Below are 20,782 nucleotides of genomic sequence, written 5' to 3'. Positions count from 1 at the left end.
ACTCTCCGTCCTGGTTGGTCCTATAAGATCCATGTGGAGAAGCTCGAGTGGTCTCGATGTGGCATTAGAGTTTACCTTTTTGTGAGAGCTCCTTGTTTATTTGCCAATCTGGCATTCGCCACATATTTTGTCTACTTTTTATATTTTAGGTAGACCTCTTATTAGTTCTCTTTTGCTCAGTCTATACAAATTACGGTAATGTACATGTCCAGGACATTTATGCCACAAATCAATCTCATCGGTGCGGACCATGTAACACGTTTGACTAGATGAGCTGGATTCACTAACAATATAGCAGTTTTCAGAAGTTCTGCGACCAGTTAATATTACTGAACCCTTATTATTTAGAATTTCACAACCTTGGTTAGAAAATCTTACACTATGATTGTTATCACATATTTGAGATATGCTTAACAGGTTGTGTTTTAGTCCCTCAACATATAAAACATTCCTAAATAAGGGAAGGTTATAGAGTTGAACCGTACCTTGGCCAATAATCTTGCAGTTGCTACCATCACCAAATGTGACTGACCCATCAGTCGTATCACTAAGATCGGTGAATAAAGCCTTGTCACCTATCATATGCCTGGAGCACCCACTATCAAGGTACCCCTTTAAATGGCTTGTAGCTTTGAAAGTAGTGTGGGCAACTAAGAAAGTAACCTTAGGAACCCATTTCATAACTGTTTTGGGTTTAAGAATATAGTTAGTCTTCCTGTATTTGTAATTGATGTATGAATGACCCACTGAGTTAGATTTTAAGAGCTCTTTTAGCAAATCAACTATTTTTTCAGCTAAAGGGTTTTGGTTTTGAGTTTTATAGTTGACATAATTGCTTTTAGGTTTTTGAAAAGTTTTAGCATTTTTAGAAAAACTTTGATTAATACTTTTCCCTTTTGAGTTAGAGGTTTCTCCTTTCACAAACTTAGGAGAAGTATTCTTCTGTTTAGAAGGTATATTCTTATCATTGCCCAACCCGGATCTGTCGCCACATTTTCTAAATCCGGATAGAAGTTTTTCAAACTTTAGATCTCCTTGGGCATACCTCCATGTATCCTTTAAACTCAAAAGTGAAGAGTTTTTAAGCTTAAGTTTATCATTTTCATATTTAAGTTTTTCAATCAAGGAGGTTTTAAATTCTAAATCACATTTAGTCTTTTCAAAACAATCTGAAATATGGAATTTTTCTAAAACAAGTGACTCAAAATTTTCTTTAAGCTTTGAAAATTTTTCTTTTTGTAGTTTAAGTTTGACAGCAATTTTACAACTTTCCTTGTATAAGGCATTGTAGGCATCTTGAAGATCATCTTCATTTTCACAGTTACTATTCAGATTTTCTTCACATGTTGAATCATCGTTATTTGAAAAAGTGAATTTAGCTAGAGTCATAAGGGTTTTAACTTCATTACCTTACTCATTTTCAGAATCTTCTGATTTAGAAGTAGCTTCAGAATTAGAGGATTCATCCCAAGTAACCAACATGCTTTTCTTTTTGGGTTTGTCCATTTTAGGACACTTGTTTGCCAAATGCCCATATTCTTGGCAGTTGTAACATTGACTATCTTTTAAAGATTTCCAAGTTTTAGTTTTAGATCTTTTCTTATCATTTGATTTTTGAAAATCAACCCTCTTTTTACTTTTGAAGATCATGTAAAACTTTTTTGCTAAAAGTGCCATATCGTCTTCAGAATTTTCTAAATCAGAATTTTCTTGAGAAATATATTTAAAAGATTTAAGAGTGATAGATTTACCTTTAGGAGCTTTAAAGTTTAACTCATAGGTTTATAAAGACCCAACTAGTTCTTCTACCCTCATATTGTCTATATCACGAAGTTCCTGGATCGCGGTTATCTTAAAGTTGAACCGTTTAGGAAGTGAGCGTTGTATCTTTGCACACACTTTACTTTCTGAGATTTTATCGCCAAGACCCCACATAGAGTTTACAATGTCATTCAATCTTGTATAAAAGTCCATAAACATTTCATTTTTTTCCGTATGAATTTCCACAAATTTGGTTGTGAGGAGTTGGACTTTAGATTTCTTGACAATTGATGTACCCTCGTGTGTCATTTCTAAAATATCCCAAGCTTGCTTTGTAGTATCACAAGATATAATTCTTTTGAACTCATCCAATGATAGTGCGCAAGTGATTGCATTTAGTGCTTTTGCATTGACACTACTCTCATTTTTCTGAAGAGTGGTCCATGAGAAATACAGTGTTGCTCTCATCAATTTTGAACCATCGATACCAGTCACTTCAGTGGTAGGCGGGATCCATTCAGTCACTGTGGCTTGCCACACATTCTCATCCATTGATTTGAGGAAAATCCTCATCCTGGCTTTCCAATAGGCATAGTTGGAGCCATCAAATGGTGGAGGCCTAGTGACTGAAAGGCTATCAAAATTTGACATCTTATATATAGCTTAAATCGTTAGCTTAGGAAATGAATCCAAGAATAAAGAATTAAAAATGAGCTATTAGGCTTTGATACCACTTGAAAAGGCCAAGCTATATGTCTTAGAGGGGGGGGGGGGGGGGTGAATAGTACTATGCTAAATTTAAGCTTTAACAGCGGAATAAAAGAATATGATAGCCAAATAAAAGAAATCAATTCATAATGCTGAAAACGAAAAGCAACCTCAATAATCAAGAATTGAGAGGTTGATACAAATGCTGTTCTAAGGACAACCTTACACCATAAAAACCAAGGGTTTATGGTAGGACAACTTTATTTCTAGAACGTTCTTTGTATCAAGAACTCAAACAGAAAATGAATAAATAAATAACAATGAATTGAAGTAAATTGCAAGAATTTAAATCTAAATTATTACAACATTCCCCACTGTACTTGAAATGTAAATATTACAACATTCACATCCACACAAACATTCCACAATTCTGAATAATAAAAGATAGGAAAAATTAAACGAACATTCAAACCACATGACACAAGAAATTATAGTGGTTCGCCTATGTGTACACCAACTGTTAAACAACAGCCACACAACTACTCCACTCCCAATATCCTCACACAGGGGATATCAGCGTTCACTATCAAAATAGGTTTCACATGTTCACCTAAAACCTTCACAATTGTGTCTTTTTAACTTGGGCTTACACAATCCAAAAACCCCACTTTCTGAGTTTTCTGGCTCTCCTCAGATAACCAACATAATGAGATTTTTCTGGCTTAACCTCAAACAAAACCAAAATAATGGAATTTACAATAAATGTAAAATACCTGGATTTCTCCTTTATAGCAGCCCAGAAGAACCAATTGGAGTAGAAGTTCAAATGTAGAAGTTCAATGTCCAATACTCACTTTGAAATGGTTTTAGGTTCTAATTGATTTTAAATTAAACCAGTTGGGCTAGCTATATTTGATTTTGATTCCAAGAAGAAGGAATACAACAATTCCTCTTTTCAATTTAGATTGGAATATAGAAACAAAATCAAATTAAATAAGCTAACAAAAAAGAATTTTCAATATGCACAATGTAGCTTAAAATAAACACAAACTTATCTCAGAGTGATGCCTTGATTTTCCTTGAATTTTGTTATCAAACTCTGAAATTTGTCGTCTATTTATATATGCAAAACTCACGTCTACGACTGGTCTTGGGAACCCTTCAACTGGTCGTAAATGAAACAAATTTTTGAATTTTTAAGCAGGATTGAATCAGACAGTTACACGACCGGTCGTAGGGTATCTACCACTAGTCATAGGACCTCTACGACTGGTCGTAAAATACCCACGACTGGTCGTAGGACTCAAAGGTTGGTTGCTATAGTTTTGAGTCGAAGAACTAGGACTGGTTGAATGACTAGTCGACACTGTTCGCACGACCGATCGAACAGAGTCCAGGACTGGTTGTAGATGAACAGAAAATTTTAAAAAATTGCAACAAACTTAGGACTGGTCCTGGATTTTCTAGGACTGGTCAAGCCAGTGCTAGGACTAGTCGAACAAGGTCCAGGACTAGTCTTAGAACAGACCAAATACATATAAAGTGATTCAATTTGAATTATGTATTCAAAATGACCTACCCTAAAGTCAATCTATGGTCTTTCATACCTGGAACATGAAGTATGGACATTGAAATACCATTTCTTCAAATGATAGATGACCTTGGAAGATTGTGAAGCTTGAGATCTCTATTCTTGATGTAACATTGACCTTGAGATCTTCTAGGGCTTATATTACACTTAATTACACTTAATCTTGAGTTATACTTCCTGTAAGTTGAATTACACTTGACTTGGGTCTTGAACAAGATCACTTCTTTGTAGCTTGTACTTACATTTCTTGAAATGGATTGAAGTAGTTCTTCGTTCTTGACTTGAAGCAAAGTGTTTAGAGCGGTGATGCGATGTCTTGATCATATATACCAATGAGCTACACAAGACATAGATTGATATTTTGGCACCATAAAATTTGACAACCAAAGGAGCATAAAACCATAGCACTTACATTATTTGCAAAAATCTAACCCGTGGCCTCATTACTAGAAATCCAAAGCTCATGCTAGTGATCTACAAGCTTTAGTTGTGTTTTGTATTAGCCATTTATTATTTAATATAAGTATAGGTTCTAATGATTTAAAATATTCATTATCAATTCAGATATAATTCATTTATTTATATTATATAATAAGTCTTTGAGTTGACCCAACCCAATTGGACTTGAGTCAAGTTTCTGGGGTTTTGAACTATGCTATAGTGAAAGTGATCATATCATGCTTACTATTGAATCAGTGGCCATAAATAGGAACAGTTCACTGGAAAGATGAGCAGCATAAATAGTTCACATCCAACTGGAAAAATGCTAACTATACAATCAGTGTCCTATGGTGTAACACCCTGAATTTTTGCCAACTTGGAGTTAGACGTACTTAGGCAATGGGTAAATCCTAACACCTTAATTACTTCTTAAAAACTCAATCCTAAAGTCTCAAATCCCCTTTCAACCCATTTCCTTCAAAATCTCCCATTTCACCACCTTATTCTTCAAATTTTTCTAAGTACTTTCATATTAGATATTAATCCTAAAGTTTGAATGATGAAGAACAATACTTAAACTAAAACTTACTATAAATGGTAAATACGTAAATAAAATGGGCTTTTGACTATTAACCTTTTGAAATCTTATGAAATAAATAGATTATTTAGATAGATTAGCTTCTCCTACCCCAAAATCATATTACACATCAAATAACTCATTTTGTTTTATAAATGAGACTCGATAATGCCTCGATGGGCTCGAGAGCTCAAACGACACAATTCGGGGGGACCCGAGGTGGGTCCCACATGTATCCGGCACCCCCGAGGGAGGGGGGGGGAGGACATCACCCCTTGGGTGAGTCATCACCCCAGCGACCGGCGAGGGGCTCGCTGGTTCGGCAAGGCCTCATCCGTAAAGCAGGCCCGGTCGGGCCGCATCGGGCCGGGCGGTCCGCTTTTCACAAATTTCTGCGACTTTCGTCCAACTTTGAAAAGTCATATCTCCCTCGTTATAACTCAGATTTAGGTGATTTAAAAGATATATTAAGTATTGATAAGTCTAGTTTTATATAAAAATAAGTAAAAAATATAATAAAATACATAATATAGTTAAATATGGGTCGTTGTGACAACTATTCAAAAATCATTAGTTTGGACAGCTGCTATTTCTGGAATTTTTAGAATTTTTCTACAACACGAAATATAATGAAATTTGGTAGGGATGAAGTGGACTTAATGATGAACTATTAAAAAAATAATTAAAATAATATACCAACTAAAAGTGCTAGAAAGGGGCGTAGAACTGCCCTAAGACCTTATTCTATCGTAATTAGGGCACGATTTAGTTAAGTGCTAAACTAAACAATCAATAGAATTAGCTCGAACTACTTTAAATATGAAATACAAGACTTAAAATATGTAGAATTATTAATGCTACATTATCTTGAAACTTAGGATCCATCTCAAAACCCAGTTGCTCTCGGGAGCACCTTGAAACTTTGTATCGAACCTGGACCGTACGTCGAAAGTTTGATAACCGTAAAACTATACAGTTATGACCGACATACTGGACTTGACAATCTCCTCAAAAATCAAGTCTTAATTGTATCTAGAAATGCACAACTTGAGCCTAGAGCGAAGAGTGTGAGATACGTGAAAATATTTAGAAATAAAAATCTGAATTTAAGTAATCTGAGTCGCGTCGCTTGTGGGCCAAATATAAGGATTCGGACCGTTAGAATCTGACCCAAATACAACCTTAGATCAGGAGAAATGTCCCACACGTGTAGGTGTACTTGTAACCCTGATCGAGTGACCGTGACCGTTGAACTAAAACTGGTCCGCCACGGCTGATCTGTAAATCCGATTGGAACAAAAACTCAGCCTGACCTAGATCCATGGTCAGAGAGCTTAAGTCTGACCGCACATAGAAAAGGGGCCACCAGAAGTGCTCTGTTGGATCGAAATAGTCTGTATTTAGATATAACCTAAGTATACCTTGGCCCTGGGGCCATTCCCATCAAACCTGGGCCTATATAAGGACCTTAAACACTCCCTCTCATATGTCATACGAATTTTGGAAATCCTAAGGGAAAGTAGAGGGAAAAGAGAAGAAGAAAGTGAGGAAGAGAGAGAGAGAGAGTGAGAGATAAATGTTGGGATCTTTCCCTGACGCTCCACGTGCTTAGCCACCACTCCTGTATCGCTATACCGGTGATTCTGATTCCATTTTTGGGTAATAAAACCTAACCCTAATCTGGTTTAGGTTTTCAGATAGTGTAAGTTATGAAATAGCTAGCCTAATTTATGCTATAGGTTACCAATCTACCGTAGACAAAGACTTAGCTTTAAAACTGAGTTCGTTACGAGTCTACTGGCGAAAGGTGCAGACTATAGACGTATAGGTTATGGTTTTCAAAGCTTTCAATGTCGGTTAATGATTTATAACTGACGTGGGTGTTATTTTACATGCAAAATGCATTGTCTGTTTCATTTTACAAGTATATATGAACCATGTGGCATATAGTGTATTCTATGTATATGTTGTGATGTTTGAATACGTATGGAATTTGGATTTGTGCCTAACATGATTATCTGTTATGGATATATGCTTGTTATATATGCGACAACTCCTTAGCGAAAGGACTTGCCCTAAATCACGCCACGACCAATATACGTTATATATGTTAAAGTGTGTAGTCCAAGTGTTTGTGGAAATGATTAAATGAATATGAAACCCGGATTCATGCATGCCATGATTATCCGTCGTGGGTATATGCATGTGGTATACGGGGCAACTCCCTAGTGTAAGGATTTGCCCTAATACGTGCTATCACTAACATACATCATGTATGTTGGAATATGCAGTCTAAGTGTTTGTAGAAATGTCTGAATGAACAAGTGTGTAATAAATTGTACTTTATATGGGTATTGAGAAGAAATTCTCAACTACCTTAACGATGTGTATGATTTCCTCCATGTAACTTATATTCTTTGTCTGTTTTACTTAGACACTACCTATGTATGAATTCATGTTTAAGTTGAAATCCATCAAATGCTCACATGCTTGTATGATTGGAATTGTTGATCCATTACTGTTCTGATTAGCTTGTATGATTATCTGTTATCATTGAATGTGTTTGGGACTATAAAATAGTCCAGGCAATCGGTAATAGGCTTTGAATAGGTGGCTGAGGTTGCTCCACCACATAAGACGTAATCGATGAATCCAAGCCGCACTTGGGATGTTGGCAGTGGTTAGGCCACGCGGAGTGCTTACGCACTTCATGTCGATTAACTCAATATACGCTCGTACTAATCAAGCTCGTCAAGTAACCCGATTGACCTAATGTATGTTCACCATGTATGGACGCTATCGATGTTTTATTTAAACCAACATGATTTAAATGATTTTTAAACTCGCAAGTATAGGAATCAGATATAGATACGGTACGTATTACGAGATCGTTCCCACGAGGACTGGTCGTCACAATTCAAATCTATGATTCTCCTTAACTAATCCAACAAATAATGGAATGAATTACTAAGCACAATTTTATGAAAAACAATTAATTAAGAACAGGGAAGAAAATTCAATCAGAGAGAGGGCACTAGGACTTTCGAATCCACCCCTAATTATCCTAACCCTTGTTTTGTCTGTTGATTCACCTTGATCTAGATTGATACCACTTATATAGAGAAAGCACAATCTGTGTCCTTAATCGGGCATACAGACTGTCTAATTCCTTTAAGCAATGCCATGAATGACATATCCCATATCTTTGGTCGGGCATAAGGGATGTACAATTCATTAAAGCATCCTGTTTCTCCCTCTATAGGTAACATGTTCTTGATCAGACACAAGCACCCATAATAAGCATCCAAACAACATCCATATATATACTTTGGTCAAGTTCATAGATGGAGAAGTATAGAATTTAAACCCATAAAGCCCACTTAAAGAAAGAAACAAATTAATTGAAATTCAAAGTAAATCAACCAATACAAGAGCTAATCAAATTAGGGGCTTCATCTCAGCCCTAGCTGAGAGATTAGTGACCCATAAAATCCATAAAAAATATTAAATAAAATTCATAAAAAAAAACGACAAACCAAACAATCTTTCTCTCTTTTCTTTCTTCTCTTTCTTCTATTTCTTCTCTCCCTTGCTTCAGATCTGGAATCCTCTGGTTCTGAATGCCTTTCCCACGTCCAAAACTCCCCCTTTATAGCTGCTGGATGGTTGGAATCGGTGGCGGAGTCGTAGAAGGACTCGAAGTGTAATTTTTCGCAGCCGTGATCGGTGGGCCCCACAGAGGTGTTTTCTGGAAAATCCACCCCATCCATTGGATTCAGAACGAAATTTCAGTCAAGAATGGGTGGTTTTGAAGGTTCATTATCGCGGCCCAGAGAAGAAAATAAAAAAAATCAGTTTTGAACGTCGCCAGGTAGCCCTTTTGTGGCCTCTGTACCGCACATGTGTGTCCCCATGGGAGTGGAATATCAGCATAGTTTTGAAGATCTCGAAGCCCTCTACACGATGGACGGCTCGGATCGGCCGTACGGGTGACGTACGGGGCCCACAATCCTTCGCAAAACGGCCGCGGACGACGCTACGCGGACGCCAAACCGACGCTGCGATGATGGTGGGGCCCATTCCTGGACTTTTCACAGGAATCCACGTCGTCCATTGGTTTCAGCTCGAAAAATCAGTAGGAATTGACTGGTTTTGGGGTGAATTTGGTGCAGCCCACGGAGTTTTGAACTCACCGTCCGTTTTGCGTTTTTTCAGCGATCAACGTCCGTACACATGCATGGAACCAAACGGACATCTAGGCGATGATGATATCGGCCCCAGGAAGCGGATGGACGGTTCGGATTGTCCATTTGGACACTAGGTGGGCCCCACAACCGATGACAGCGGTCGGTTCCGCGGACGCTGGAAACGGAAACTTCCGTTTTCCAAAGACGAAGTCGGGTCAGCGCTGCTGACCGACGCTCGTCCGTTTGGTGCGCAGCCGATGCACCTGTGCACTGTGTACACATCTCTTACACAGGGCTCACCGTGATGTTTACGAGAAATCCAATCCGTCCATCCTATTTGTCATCTATTTTCAACCATCAGCTCCAAGTTTGAGGCAGTTCCAAATATCAGGTGGGCCCCAAGGTGAAGATTAATGGGCTGATCTGTCCGTTGGACCACTTTCCGCGATCTTCAATGGCTGAAATTTAATATGTACGGTTAATTTACGGCCCTCATCTCATGTATGAAGTTTCGAACTGATCGGATAGTGGGAACCATGTGATCTTGCATTCTGGACCCTTTTCGGGCCCCTTTGGCTTGCTTTCCTCAGATCCCAGACGTGTAAAATCTTCATTATTGGTTCCCTGGAGTCCACCCCGTGCTCTGGAGACTTTGGATCATGAAATCCATGCCTTTAACACCAATTTTCAATTAACGCTCCTGACTTTATCCTGTAATAAAAATACAATTAAAATACTCCATTAAGCATTATCATATACATAAAATTTGGTAATTACTGGGGTCTGATATGAATATTTGACCCTGATCACAACCCCCAACCAGCATTTTGCTAGTCCCGAGCAAAGTATGCGAAAAATATTTTTAGAAATAAAAGATGATTCCTATAAACTCAAGTGACTTGTGAACAGATAGCTGAGATGTGAAAATTCTAAGATTCATGATTGGTGTGTGGAATTTTTCTCTTGGAATCAAGCTCTCAGTAAACTTCATAATCAAGTTCAACATATTAATCCATTAATTATAACATTCCTAAACATTGAGTTCCATGAGTGTAAAGTGTAATCTCGACTTACAATCAATTGTCAATTTTCATGATATCGTTAGTAATTCGTGACAACCAAGCTTGAAACCAATACTGGCATTTTAGATTAACTTTCCATTCAACTAGCCTTTGATTTTCTTTATGAACAGTACACCAAGGAACTCAAATCCTCGCCTATAGGGAGCAAACCTATGGCGAAAACTTGTCGCCCAACTTTTTTATAAGTCAACTATGGAGAATCAAAGCTATACCTATAGGGAGCAAACCTATGGTAAAGATTTTGTGACTTAGCCTTTTAATTCTTCTTTTTACCAAGTTAATCATTCAGTTATCGAACCGAAAACTTAATGTGTAAGCGAGATGTGATATGTGAAATCATGACTCAATCAATGTTTACAACGTCTAATCATGGATTAACAAATCAAAATGGACTGTGAAATCAAGCAGATGGCCGAATCCAAGAGTCATTAGTTACCAACATCATGTAGCTTATAATGGTAAAATCACAACTATCCTTCAAAATCACTTTGAATTCAATAGAAATTCAGAAAAAATTTAAAATTTTCACAAATTTTGCTCAAGACCAAGAAAATACTGATTAGGTTACCTAATCTCCCACCCCCAACCTAAAATCTACATTGTCCTCAATGTAAAAGAAATAATCATGTGATGCACATGGGACAACGAATAATAAAAGAGAAATGAGGGAAAGATAGTACCTGGACGGAGAATCAAGAGGCTTCCCAAAATTATCAATGTAAGAGCAAGTTAGGGCAAGAGAGAAATTAACAGAAGTGAAAATAACAAAAAGAAAAGAAGATCCTACCTATACCACTTTCGCAGGTGCTCTCGATTGCATTTAGCGCATGCAACAAGCCTTTAAACCCCTAGGTTACCCCTAGTGGACGAGTTGTAGTCTCGTGAGGGTTTGCGGCAATGCTACCCACAAACATTGAACTAATGAATGAGAAAAGTGAAATGGAATGAAAATTTGGGTTGCGTCCTAGGAGCGCTAAGTTTAACGTCTTCAACTAGACAAGAACGGACCATGAATGAAATAATCTTTATAACCGGGGTCCGCCAAAGAAATTACCTCAACACTTTCATTAACCGATCCCAGACAAGTGATGTGAGTTCCCATGAACTGTGCTATCTGAAATAAGGCAACTGACACTGTCGTCAAATAATTTAAGGACTTCTGCTCGAACGACTTCTTCTATGTTAGGATCACGCTTCCTTTGCATGTTATGCGACATTTCCACAGCATGATCCATACATATCGTGGGGCATACTCCCTGTATTTCCACTATCTTCCGTTCAATTGCTGCCTTATATGCTCTAAGAACATTAAGCAGCCTGCTCGCCTTTGTCTTCTCAGAGTTGGAAGCTATGCTGTCAAGAAGAGTCTCAGAGGGATGGAGAGGTTCCACTTTCGCTCTCCATTTTTCAGTCTCCAATATAGGAGTAGAGTCGAGCAATGCATTGACTTCATGGATGGGACTATCAATGTCAAAATCCATGCCTGATTGTGCTAAGCAGGTCTCAAGAGGATCTTCAAAAGATGTACGGAAGGAGTCCTGCACAAGGCTCTCGATCATGTCCACTTCAAATATGTCATCCAAATCTGAGGGTTGTTGTCCTGCATTAAAAACATTGAGTTTAATATTCATGTTACCAAAGGACAATTTCATAACTCCATTCCTGCAATTGATAATAGCATTAGATGTGGCCAAAAATGGACGACCCAAAATGACTGGGATCTGACTATGAAGATTCTGGACAGGCTGAGTATCTATAACTATGAAATCCACTGGAAAATAAAATTTATCAACCTGGATTAACACATCTTCAATAATACCCCGGGGCACCTTGACAGATCTATCAGCTAGTTGTAATGTTATCTTAGTCGGTTTCAACTCACCAAGTCCTAGCTGCTCATAAACCGAATAAGGTAACAAATTGACACTTGCCCCTAAATCTAGTAATGCCTTCCCGATCTTATGATCTCCTATGCCGCAAGAAATGGTGGGAGCTCCTGGATCCCTAAATTTAGGAGGGGTGTTATGTTGAATCATGGAGCTGAGCTGCTCTGCAAGGAAGACTTTCTTATGAACATTCTGCTTACGCTTTTGAGTGCATAAATCTTTAAGAAACTTAGCGTAAGCAGGGACTTGCTTGATAGCGTCAAGCAACGGGATGTTGACTTGCACTTTTTGAAACACATCCAAGATTTCATCAAAGTTATTTCTTTTCTTTATTGGTGCCAGACGTTGAGGAAAGGGTGCTTTGGGCACATAAGGTGGCACATTAGTGGCTCTTGGAGAGTCAGAGAGCTTTTGGACTTTGGATGCATTGGTATGGCTCTCTGCTTCATCTTGATCTTCTGTTTTAGAATTTGATTCATCCCCAGGCATCTCTATTCTGTTATCAATCTGCTTGCCTGACTTAAGGGTAGTGATCGATTTGGCCTGTTCATGATATTGCCCTTGGTTGGAATTAGAGCCAATCTCATACTGTCCCTTTGGATTAGCCTCAGGTTGGCTAGGGAGCTTGCCCTTCTCTCTCTCACTCAATGTGGCAGCTAGTTGACCCATTTGTACTTCCAGCTTGGCAATGGATTGTGCATTTGCATGTAAGCTTTGCTGGTTGCCAGTAAGGTTTGTTGGGTGTCTTTTTGGAATTGGAGAGAACTCTGCATGAAAAGATGGAGTGTATCCTCAAGAGATGGTTTCCTTGATTGTGTAGGCAGTTGTTGATATTGTGGAAACTGTTGAGGTTGTTGACTGCCAACTTGGAGGTGCGGTTGCATGGGAGGATTTCCAGATGGTCCTCCTTGTTGTGGTCCTTTTGCCCAAGAGAAATTTGGATGTCTAGCCCACCCTGGGTTGTATGTGTTCGAGTAAGGATCATTCCCAGATTTTTGAAAAGTGTTCATAGCATGAACTTGTTCAGAGAGAAGTTCTGGGAATGCTGCACTAGATGGACAAGACTGCATAGGATGGGCAGGACTAGAACATGTGGCATATGCCTCGACTTGAGCTGTTTGTGGTGGTCCATTATTTAATACCAGAGCATCAACTTTCTTTGTCAGGTTATCAATCTTGGCGCTCAGCTCTGGCATGACTCCTATCTCATATATACCACCTCTCTTTTGTGGTTGGGGACTTCTGTCACCTCTATTTGAATAATCCCATTGCTGGGAATTTTCGCACAAAGTTTCAAAGAAGTTCCACGCTTCGACATCACTTTTGGTCATGAATGACCCTCCACTGGTGGCATCAACCATGCGACGGTTCTGTGGTGTCAGACCGTCATAGAAGTATTGAACTTGTTGCCACTTCTCAAAACCATGGTGAGGACATTTAAGAAGCAAGTCCTTCCATCTTTCCCAACATTCATGAAAGTGCTCGCCCTCTTTTTGTGTGAAGTTAGTAATTTCTCTACGGAGGGCATTGGTTTTGTGAACGGGGAAGAACTTGTTCAAGAACTTCTTAGACAGTTGGTCCCATGTAGTGATAGATCCAACTTCTAGAGAATTCAACCATGCTTTCGCCTTATCCTTCAAAGAAAAAGGAAACAGGCGTAGGCGGATCGAATCGTCTGAGAAGTTTTGGAACTTAAAGGTGGAGCAAATGTTTAAGAATTCTTTCACATGATGATATGGGTCCTCCTTGTCCAATCCATAAAAGGATGGCAACAATTGTATGACTCCAGGTTTAAGTTCAAAGTGTGCTGCCGTAGTGGTTGGCAACACTATGCATGAAGGCGCATTAAATTGGACAGGAGCTGAATAATCTTTGAGAGCTTTAACTTCAGTCTCATTCGCCATTTCAACAGGATTATTTCTCAATCTTTCACGAATTGTTCTTTCAATCTCAGGATCAAACGGTGCTAGTTCTATATTCAGAGATCTACGTCCTAGCATAAACTATGTTATCAATATAAGAAAGAAAACTAAACTAAGATGCAACCTAAGATGAATAAGACTTAAAAGAAAAAGTTATGAATTCCTAAAACAAGAAAAAGCTATGTAAATGAGAATTGGAAAGAAGAACCCGGAAAAGGAGATGATGAATGTCTGCAGATTTGAAAGTCCTCCTTTTGAAGACAATGTTATTTAGCAGCTTCCTTCCTTAATTCCTGTAAACAAAAAGACAACAAAAATAAATTAAATTTACTAAAATAATGCTAGAAAAAAAATCCTAAGCAACGGTTAATTTCTTATAAAAAAAAAAAAAAAAAAGTTTGTAATCTTAGAAATAAAAGCTAAGTTAGTTTTTAAAAAGGGAAATTTTCTAAAAAAAAAAAGGAAATTAGAAAATAAGAGAGAATAAAACCTAAAGACTCTTCCAAAAATAATAAAACCTAAACTAGAAAATAGAAAGTTACTTGAAAGAAGAATCAGAATCTAGAATTAGAAAATAGGAAATTTCTAAAAATAAAATAAAATAGCCTAGAAATAGAAACTTTCTAAAAAAATAAAAATAAAACCTTAATTCTAAAAATAGAAATTAGAAAAAAAAATAGAAAATTTGGAAAGAGATTACCAAATTAGTAGTTTATGTCAGGTCCCTACAAAACAGGAAATAGGTTAGTTTCTAAAAAAAAAAAAAAAAAAATTTAACCTAAAGTTAGTAAAAAAAACTAAGACTATGAATTATGATAAGAGAGAATCCTAAATCCAATTGGACCGAAACAGTCCCGCCAAAACTTGATGTTTTATTTAAACCAACATGATTTAAATGATTTTTAAACTCGCAAGTATACGAATCAGATGCAGATACGGTACGTATTACGAGATCGTTCCCACGAGGACTGGTCGTCACAATTCAAATCTATGATTCTCCTTAACTAATCCAACAAATAATGGAATGAATTACTAAGCACAATTTTATGAAAAACAATTAATTAAGAACAGGGAAGAAAATTCAATCAGAGAGAGAGCACTAGGACTTTCGAATCCACCCCTAATTATCCTAACCTTGTTTTGTCTGTTGATTCACCTTGATCTAGATTGATACCACTTATACAGAGAAAGCACAATCTGTGTCCTTAATCGGGCATACAGACTGTCTAATTCCTTTAAGCAATGCCATGAATGACATATCCCATATCTTTGGTCGGGCATAAGGGATGTACAATTCATTAAAGCATCCTGTTTCTCCCTCTATAGGTAACATGTTCTTGATCAGACACAAGCACCCATAATAAGCATCCAAACAACATCCATATATATACTTTGGTCAAGTTCATAGATGGAGAAGTATAGAATTTAAACCCATAAAGCCCACTTAAAGAAAGAAACAAATTAATTGAAATTCAAAGTAAATCAACCAATACAAGAGCTAATCAAATTAGGGCTTCATCTCAGCCCTAGCTGAGAGATTAGTGACCCATAAAATCCATAAAAAATATTAAATAAAATTCATAAAAAAAAACGACAAACCAAACAATCTTTCTCTCTTTTCTTTCTTCTCTTTCTTCTATTTCTTCTCTCCCTTGCTTCAGATCTGGAATCCTCTGGTTCTGAATGCCTTTCCCACGTCCAAAACTCCCCCTTTATAGCTGCTGGATGGTTGGAATCGGTGGCGGAGTCGTAGAAGGACTCGAAGTGTAATTTTTGCAGCCGTGATCGGTGGGCCCCACAGAGGTGTTTTCTGGAAAATCCACCCCATCCATTGGATTCAGAACGAAATTTCAGTCAAGAATGGGTGGTTTTGAAGGTTCATTATCGCGGCCCAGAGAAGAAAATAAAAAAAATCAGTTTTGAACGTCGCCAGGTAGCCCTTTTGTGGCCTCTGTACCGCACATGTGTGTCCCCATGGGAGTGGAATATCAGCATAGTTTTGAAGATCTCGAAGCCCTCTACACGATGGACGGCTCGGATCGGCCGTACGGGTGACGTACGGGGCCCACAATCCTTCGCAAAAACGGCCAGCGGTCCGGACGCCAAACCGACGCTGCGATGATGGTGGGGCCCATTCCTGGACTTTTCACAGGAATCCACGTCGTCCATTGGCTTCAGCTCGAAAAATCAGTAGGAATTGACTGGTTTTGGGGTGAATTTGGTGCAGCCCACGGAGTTTTGAACTCACCGTCCGTTTTGCGTTTTTTCAGCGATCAACGTCCGTTCACATGCATGGAACCAAACGGACATCTAGGCGATGATGATATCGGCCCCAGGAAGCGGATGGACGGTTCGGATTGTCCATTTGGACACTAGGTGGGCCCCACAACCGATGACAGCGGTCGGTTCCGCGGACGCTGGAAACGGAAACTTCCGTTTTCCAAAGACGAAGTCGGGTCAGCGCTGCTGACCGACGCTCGTCCGTTTGGTGCGCAGCCGATGCACCTGTGCACTGTGTACACATCTCTTACACAGGGCTCACCGTGATGTTTACGAGAAATCCAATCCGTCCATCCTATTTGTCATCTATTTTCAACCATCAGCTCCAAGTTTGAGGCAGTTCCAAATATCAGGTGGGCCCCAAGGTGAAGATTAATGGGCTGATCTGTCCGTTGGACCACTTTCCGCGATCTTCAATGGCTGAAATTTAATATGTACGGTTAATTTACGGCCCTCATCTCATGTATGAAGTTTCGAACTGATCGGATAGTGGGAACCATGTGATCTTGCATTCTGGACCCTTTTCGGGCCCCTTTGGCTTGCTTTCCTCAGATCCCAGACGTGTAAAATCTTCATTATTGGTTCCCTGGAGTCCACCCCGTGCTCTGGAGACTTTGGATCATGAAATCCATGCCTTTAACACCAATTTTCAATTAACGCTCCTGACTTTATCCTGTAATAAAAATACAATTAAAATACTCCATTAAGCATTATCATATACATAAAATCTGGTAATTACTGGGGTCTGATATGCAATATTTGACCTTGATCAACTGCTTGAATCTAAGGTACTAATCTCACCAGTGAAAACCCTTTTAAACCTTGGTACCTCGATCCGCTAAGACTCATGAGTCGGGCATGGTGGTATGGGACACCGTGGTCGAGCTGTTGGCCTACGCTGAGGTGACGAGCCTCCCCATAGTGACCAGTGAGTAACCCAGACTCGTGAGCCAAATACGGTGGTATGAGACACTGTATTCGAGCTGTCGGCCTACACTGATAAGGTGACAAGTCCTTTGTACGTAGCAACAAGAGTACACTAGGCTTGCACTGATGAGGTGACGACCTAGAAACCGCAATATCGTATGAAAATTGCTAGGACTGACGACCCTAAAATGGATCATTGTTTGGGAATTGATATAAGGGAGGTACCTTAGATTCTCAATCCTGCTATATGAAAGGGGCTAATAATAACTTGATAATCACGCTCATTTCATCGCACTGCATGTGCCCCGGGTTGAAGAGCACAAAGGGAAGAAAGCATGTCATGATCGTAAGATGGTGTTGCACGAGGGAGTGTAGGCGAGGGCATGCATCATGCTTACATTTCATCATTGCATTAATAAGAGTATCTAGGAATGTCTGATATGTCTGCTTTATCATTACTGCTTGACTGAATTGATAACATGTTAACCTTTACTTTATGGTTCCACTGAGTTGATCACTCACTCCCACGTTACGGGACAGTGTTTTAAACGCCAACCAAGCTCTGTCTTAATTGCAGGTGTTGGCAAAGCCTACGAGGCGGAGCCAAACTTTTATGATGATGAGGAGGGTTTCTCCTATATGCAGCTATCAAGCGTGTCTATGTAGACCGTGTTCTGATTGACGGGGCTTACAGGGATGTTGTCTAGATATCTTTACACTCGTTATGATTGTATTTTAGAGTACACATGTATATTCATTTTATACATTTTAGGGGTATACATGTACATCTTTAACTTAGTAGCCTGATCATACTTCGGAGACTTACTACAGTTCATATATCTTATACATCTAATACAGTCTTCCGCTTGCAAAATTCACTTGTCTATGGAGTATGATATGCTATTTTGGTATAATCCCATTCATGCTTAATGCACTAATATGGACAACATTTAATCATCATTATCTATGTTGCATAAGTGATGTGTTGGAACTCGGGAGTTGGACTTTTACTCGACCCCCGTACATATGGCTTCGATAGCTCATCCGATCCATGGCCTAAATGATCAATGGTCCTGTTTGCCATGTATGATTTCCATGTTTGCAATGAGGATGGAGTTGCAATAGATTGTGCTTATTTTGAGTCGAAAAATTAGGTCAATCCACAACTTTAAAAGTGGGACACCACAGGGAATAGTTAGGATGAAAGTGGGCTGATCTGATTATTTCCTTCTATTTTTGGTATATAAAAATCATGGTAGGCCCCTGAAAGGTTTCAATGGTTGGCATCTTCCTTCCCACTGTTCCCTATGTGATCGATCTACTTAAAGAGTTTTATGTCCAGTAATGAGCATGCGTTCCCATTTTCACTTTGATTGTGGACCATGGCTCTTTTATCGCCATCCATATTATGACCACAAACACCTACTAATAATATAAATGGTCTGTTTGTAAGTCGCTATGATGAGGCCGTCGGTCAGCTTAATGATATCGAGTGCATAACGAGAATGGGGGAAATGACACGTCTAGGGTTGAACAAGCACATTAAGAAGACATGCCATCTGGGGATACAGGGATTGATTGAAGTGTTGATATTGATGTGGTGCAATTAGACAGAGATGATGTGCCACCTGATCATGTTGATGCCTCAATAGTATATGATATTGTTAGAGATGATAGCAGTTTCATTGAGGGATGCATTGCAGACAATGAAGAGGAAATACTGATCAGCGATATTGATGGTGAAGAAGAAATAGTTCTAAGCGATAGTGATATAGACGACGATTATTAAATGTACACATGATTTACATGTCATTTTTTAATTCGAATATGTATAATATAGAATGACAATGTGTAATGAAATTTTCAAGTGTTATAGATTAAAGTTTACAGTTTTATTATATTCTTCTTGCATTATAGTGTAATGGTCTAATTATATTTTAATCATCTCTAAGCATAAGCACAAATGTATTGTACCGTCAACACTACATGTATAATGTTTTAGTATATTCCACTTGTATTGACATTGTTTAAATTTATAAGTTCGTAGCTCACACATATTCAGTGATGGTACCAGGTGGGAGAGCACGTCATTCACGCACTAGATTTACCCCTTCTACCCGTGATGCGACGGAGCCAGCATCACCGTCACATGTTGCATTGCAGGCCTCTGATCCCTCAGTCGCGCATACACTAGGCACTTCATATAAGTCTACACAAATATTTCTTTTAATGACTTCTGTTTATGTTTAGACTTATATTTTTTTTAACAGCGTCGTCGACCAGCTGACGAGGACATGGACCCACGCGTGGGTTGCTTTTAGAACGACTTACGCGTGAGGGTAAGGTGACGATAGAGTTTCCACAGGACTGCATTAGACCTGTTGGGAACAATGCCATATTGTTTACATTGGAGGTCAGTGTCTTATGCCGATCTTTAATCCCCCACCACTTCCCATTGGGCAGACGTGACAGATGATATGTGGCAGCTCATCCGTCAGCGCCTTCGGGTAAATCTTAGTAAATGAAAATTTATTTTATAAAAGTTCATTTACGGTTAAGTTAATTTCTTAATAAGTTTATTGCCTTAATCTATTATTTACGAAACTGTAGGATAAATTTGACTTGGATTTAAGTGTTTCGCACATCTCCCATGCCGTCGATGACATGATCAAGGAGCAGTTCAAGGATTACTGCAATAAGTTACAACAGCGATACAAGCAGTGCATGAGCCACGAGGAGGTTGCACAGTCCACACTGCTACACATGATCCATGAGGACTGGCAGATACTCTGCGATAGGTTTTCGTCTGATTCTTTTCAAGTAATATTTACATATTTATGATATCTTAATGTAATAATTAAATTTGTAATTAATAACAATGTATTATGAATAATGTGTTCAGAAGAGGAGCAAAATAAATTCTGCCAACAGGGAAAAGTTAGAAGTGAACCACGTAGCTGGTTCAAAGTCATTTGTACGACTTCGTCACGACATGGTAAGAAATTACTGGTAATTATTATGTTTATATATTCTTTCCATGCATTTATATTAAATCTATTGTCCTTTCGATTGCGTAGCGAGATTCCGTCACTAGTCAGGAGCCCGGACCAGTAGACTTATACAGAGGGACTCACTGTCAGCAGGCGTCGGGATCTTGGGTACATCCTAGAGCCAGCAAGATTTGGGTAAAAATCTTTACATTGTAAAATTTTATTGCATTAAATTATAATAATATCATTTATTATGAAAAATCATATGTTTTCATTACATGAGGAGATGAACACCTTACACAGTCAGCCCACTCCCGATGGTACTCAGTGGAGTGAGCCAGAGATCCTAAGTCAGGTGCTTGGCACCCGTTCTAGATATATGCTTGGGCTTGGCCATAGTGCCAAGCTCATGGCACCCGCTAGAGCTACC

At 38.7% G+C, this 20,782-nt stretch overlaps 1 long non-coding RNA gene and 1 other non-coding gene across 2 annotated transcripts; both read left to right on the top strand.

Moving 5' to 3' along the window:
* Nucleotides 1-13,652: 13,652 nt before the first annotated feature.
* LOC131238122 (small nucleolar RNA R71) lies at nt 13,653-13,759 on the top strand. The gene has a single exon (XR_009167535.1). It is a non-coding gene; the product is annotated as a small nucleolar RNA R71 (small nucleolar RNA).
* Nucleotides 13,760-20,115: 6,356 nt separating this feature from the next.
* LOC131229846 (uncharacterized) lies at nt 20,116-20,548 on the top strand. The gene is made up of 3 exons (XR_009163627.1): nt 20,116-20,182; nt 20,265-20,357; nt 20,440-20,548. It is a non-coding gene; the product is annotated as an uncharacterized LOC131229846 (long non-coding RNA).
* The last annotated feature ends 234 nt before the right edge of the window (nt 20,549-20,782 follow it).

The sequence above is a fragment of the Magnolia sinica genome, chromosome 2 (genome assembly GCF_029962835.1).
Source record: "Magnolia sinica isolate HGM2019 chromosome 2, MsV1, whole genome shotgun sequence".
Lineage (NCBI taxonomy): Eukaryota > Viridiplantae > Streptophyta > Magnoliopsida > Magnoliales > Magnoliaceae > Magnolia > Magnolia sinica.
Note: the sequence above shows the minus strand (reverse complement) of the source record. Positions and strands in the feature narration are given on the sequence as shown.